The 5101-nt window shown below is 24.9% G+C and overlaps 1 protein-coding gene across 2 annotated transcripts in view; it reads right to left on the bottom strand.

Moving 5' to 3' along the window:
- LOC117174864 (nuclear receptor-binding factor 2-like) overlaps positions 1 to 5101 on the bottom strand; it is a 56047-nt gene that overhangs the window by 31249 nt on the left and 19697 nt on the right. The window contains exon 2 of one of the 2 annotated variants that reach the window (XR_004467385.1): positions 1156 to 1311. The exons of the other annotated variant lie outside the window; for it this stretch is intronic. The gene's annotated coding sequence lies outside the window, so the exon portion shown is untranslated. Of the gene's footprint in view, positions 1 to 1155; positions 1312 to 5101 lie in introns of those variants that run through there. 2 annotated transcript variants of the gene reach the window in all.

Here is a 5101-nt window from a genome sequence, read left to right as displayed (position 1 = left end):
GCGTTCTCTATTTTACTCTATTTGTTTACTCTGTTTGCTCTTTTTGTTTCGAAAAAATAGGCAGCAAGCGCATACACCACAACCGCGAAACCTCTTTCGATGTCGAAAAAACCGTCGCATAAATTTTTAAAACCAAATTATCATCGACCGCTGGTAAGTTTTCCATGTCTCGTGGAAGTATCATGTAATCTTGCAAACAATGACAAGGATTTTTTAATTGAAAGATGAATTTCAAAGAGTATTAATCGAAGTCTTAATAATTGTTTTAGTAATCCATGACAATAAATGGTGGAAATTTAAAATCCTTATTGGAAATGTGTGTTTTTTTGTTTGTTAAAAATCGAAATACATATTTTTTAAATTCGCCGTTTTTTGGTAGAAAATAAAGCTTCTATGAAAATTCTTTTATTATTGAAAATTCAAATATTTGGTTGAAAATTAATTTTTTTATTTAAAATTTTGGATTTAAAATTGAAGTAGTCCAAGAAAAATTTGTGGTTCAAACTGTAACTATTCCATTTTTTTTATTGGTTTAAAATTAATCTTCTTAGTTGAGTATACTTTTTTTATAGAATATTTAACTATTTCTTGAAAATTCGTCGTTTTTATAAATATTTTATGAATATTAGGAAATCTTTCAAACTTCTAAAATATTTTTAATCACTTCCAACACTTCTAAATTCTTTAACACTCAAATATTTCTTACAATTTTTAAGACCTAAAAAATTTAAAAATTGCCGAAGATATTATGGATTCTTTCTCATCATTTTTAGAAATCTTTTAAAATTTTCTTTAACAATTTATTTTTAAAAACAAGAAATCCATTCAAATTTTCATATGTATCTAAAGAATATTCTCTCATTAAAACCTTTCAAAATTGGCAAAAGGATTTTAAATTTGTTTGAAAACCTGACTAATTGCATTCTGTATGAATATGATTTTAGTGGATGTTTTCAGTTTGTTATTTGCTGAGATGTCGACAAATGTTGAGCGAAATATAGATTTTTTAAGATTTCGACAGAAAAAGCTTTTCAGAATTTTGAACGATTTGAAGATGATAAAATAGTTTTCTTAAGGAGGAACAGCGCTGTGAAAGCGTGAAAATTAGGTGATTTTCATTAATTTTTTTTTTAGGTATAAATAATTATTTGAGGATCAGACAAATAATAATTTATTTAACATATATTCAGCTATATGCACACAAATTTTTATTAAAAAATATTTAAAATTGGATTAGTTATATACATGAAAGTAATGATGTAATAAAAAATGACCCCTCCTGGTGGCAACGATACAGCAGTGAAAAATCATCTGAAAGCAAAAAACCAAAAATTTTATTAATCTATACAACCATCGCTATCGTTTTACGTAGCGCGGTTTGTTTAATTTTTTTGAGAAAATGACGCCGGTTTGAAAAATTAGTTCATTTTTTGACCCCGCCCCCCCCCCCTTTTTTTTAAAGGGCTTGAAAAAATATTAATTTTCAGAATTTTGAAAAATGGCTACGTACAACCTTAGCCAATATAAGAACAAAAACTTCAATAACAAACAAAAAATTAAAATCGGTTCATTAGTTTTTGAGAAATCAATGTCACCGTGTTACAAAAAGTCGTTTTGAGAAAACTCGGAAAGTTTTCATTGCATGTGAGATAGCACTAGTTGAAATAATATGTGGAATATTAATACTTACATTAAACTGTCTATTCCAGGGCGATATAATGGTTCATCTTCAGTATTTTCAGCATTGTTTTAACATAATTTTGAAACTTGAACAAATCATTTTAATATTGGGAAGTCTTTTAGAAGATGGAAGAAAATTTAGATTTTCGAAGATTTTGAAATAAAATTTTAGATTCTTTTTCAGAATTTAGAAAGGTTTAAAGAAAATTTTAAAATATTATGAAAACCTCTAATACATATAATTTAAAATTTAATTGGATTTAAAATTGTACAATGAGGTTAAATTTTGAGAAATTAATTCTTATAAAATATTTCTAAAGATTAAATAAATTTTAGAAGAAAAATCTGAAGTATTCTGAGAAGACTTCTTGAAAGTTTTACATATTTTAAAGAAAGGTTTCAAAAAATTGAAAAAAAATTTCAAAAATTTGACACATTTTTAAAGATAAATACATGGCTAATCAGTTTTAAAAATAAATAATTGAAAAATTTAACGTATGAAAAATGAGAAATGTTTTTTATGTAGAAACATTAATTGTAGGAGATAATTTCAAAAGATTTGGAAAATTTTAAAAGAAGAATCTAAAGTATTCTAAGGAAACTTCTTAAAAGTTTACAAAATGTGAAAAAAATTTTAAATAACTTCTAAAAATAAATAATTAAAACATTTAAGGGATAAAAAATGTAAATTTCAAATGGATAATCAGTTTTGAAAATAAATAATTAAAAAATTTAACGCATGAAAAATGTAGAATGTTTTTTATGTAGAAACGTTAATTGTTGGAGAATATTTCAAAAGATTTCAAAAATATTTGAAATATTTTTTTTCTCAGGAAACTCATTTTCAAATAAAAAGATGATCAGATGGGTTAATAGTTTTGAAAAAATTGAAGAATAATATAACTAAAAAATTGAATCGATAAAAATTTTAAATGATATTTGGAAACATTATTTCCTAGAGAATATTTTTAAATATTAAAACATTTGTAAAAGACAAATTCATGATATTTTAAGGACACTTCTTTAAAGTTTTTAAGGTAAAAGAAATATAGGCAAAACTTTACTCATTGTAAATGATAATCGAATGGTTTAAAAGATTTAAGAAGATTAAATAATAATTTAAAAATTAAATGGATTAAATATATGCTATAATTTATGATTGGATACATTAATTTTTAAAGAATATATGAAAATATTTCACAAATTGAAAAACATGGACCTGAAATATTTTAAGGACACTTTTTAAAACTTTTCAGCATTAAAAAAATATATTAAAAATTCGACTCATTCTAATAGACTAGAGGTACTCAGATTCTTAGCACATCTAGTTTGCAGAACCGGTGGAAAGTTTCCGAGAAATGTATTTCCCTGCAAAACAAATGCAATATAAATAGATACGTAGCTCTTTAAACTGCTTTCTTGAACACGTATTATACAAATTGGGAATAACTATCAGCTTGTTACAAAGATAAAACCACATTCCAAGATTTGACAAGAAGATATATATATATATATATATATATAATATCATTATGTATATAATATAATTGTCGTAAGATTCCGGAGAAGTTTTCAAAAATATTTTTGAAGATTTCACATATGCCGAAAAGAAATGCAGAAAATTTTTATGTATTTTTTTTGATTTTGCAAGATACACAAAATATTAGAAAAAATTAGTCAGCTTAAAAGATATTTAGGACTTTTAGAAACTTTAGAGCAATCTTAATAAAAAAATTTCATCCTTTCAAAATTCTTAAAAAGCTATTTTTATTTTTTCGAAACAAATCGAGTAACAGCTGAAAAATGAGAGGAACTACATGAATGGAGACCAAAGCGACTGACAGCTGCTTCGCGCTGATCGCTCATGGTTACTTGATCGTACTACCAAGCATGTGTACTGTCGGTTAAGGTAAATGAGATTTTATCTTTCCCGATTGAAGTATCAACTATTACAGTTTTTTGTTGAGAATTCATGTCTTGATGATAAAAATGTAATTATTTTTTGCAAATTGATTTATTTGGTTAAAAGTTCAAGTATTCTGTTAAAATCTCCTCTTTTATGCAGAAAAGTAATTTTTCTAAAAATAAATATAAATAAATTCAAACATTTTTATTATGTATCTGCAATATTGTTTGATTCCGTTAATAAAATATCCGATCTTAAACATATTACAAGATGAAAATTTTTGGTATTTGAATGTTAATGATCAGGAATTAAAAAAAATTGCTTACAAAATCTGAGAAATGGGAAAATGAAGTTTGCAACCTGCAAAGCTTTGTAATAACAAGATTTATTCTTCATCAACTCTCTTGCTAAATTTTTTATAAAAATTAAAATAAATAATGATCTTCAACAACCAGCATTGATTATTGAAGGCCTTATAAACAATATATTTTTTATAAATGTACGCCACCCTATACACACTGCAATATTCCAGTTATAAACTATTAACGTTTTTTATATTGTTGGCTTTAGGGTCAGGTGACTTGAAAACAATTGAATTCTTTCAAACATTTCAGCACATAATAGTGGTTTTTATTCGTGAGTTTTGTGAAATCTGTGAAAAGTGCATACTGTTTTGTAGTTACGCATTTTTACAATTGAAAGTATTATTCTTTGTTTAATGCCTTAGTTGTGAAATTATAAAAATTCTTTATTTTAAAATTTAAATTTATTTTCATGAACAGCAATTAATATAGCTCGCAGTATTTTTCAAAAAATCTTTTCATTAAGTACAATTCAATTATATTGAGAACATTTTATAACAAACATATAAAGACGTATATTTATTTGAACATTTTTTTATTTAAAGCCTTAAGGACAGTTTTGTGCATAACAGAAATAAGGTTAATTAATGCATTTTTCTGTTACCATAAGGAATTATATCTGTGAAAGTAAAATTTTTCCCCTTAAAAGTTGCACTGCAGTAAAAATAAAAAAATTTAACAACCTTTATAGTTGAATAATTATTCAAATATTCTTTGAAAATTGTTCTTTTCTTCATTGGAAAAAAGTTAATGAAAATATTTTTTTCAGAATAGTAACAATACATATTGTCAAAGGCTATTTCTTTTGAAAAATGTTTTCCTTAGTTTCTTGTATAACAGTTTTTTTTCTTCAAATTTTTGTTTCCAAATATTTGTAATTTGTAATTTTACAAAATTTGTTAAATTTAAATTTTCTAAACTGAAATGTGAGGAATTTTGTGTTAAAATCATTTCTAAAATCACACTGTGGTAAAACTAAAATTAAAAAAATGAAGTTGTATAATTTTTTAATTGTGCTTTTAAATTTAAACAGTGTAGCTAAATAATTCATGAAAATATACGAGGGTGGATTGATAAGTTTCCGGCCTGACCAAGAGATGGCGCCACTAGGCCTACCTTGAGGTGGCGTTCTATAGTACCATCCTTAGATAGC

The sequence above is a fragment of the Belonocnema kinseyi genome, chromosome 6 (genome assembly GCF_010883055.1).
Source record: "Belonocnema kinseyi isolate 2016_QV_RU_SX_M_011 chromosome 6, B_treatae_v1, whole genome shotgun sequence".
Classification (NCBI taxonomy): Eukaryota; Metazoa; Arthropoda; class Insecta; order Hymenoptera; family Cynipidae; genus Belonocnema; species Belonocnema kinseyi.
This window is presented reverse-complemented; position numbering and strand designations above follow the sequence as displayed.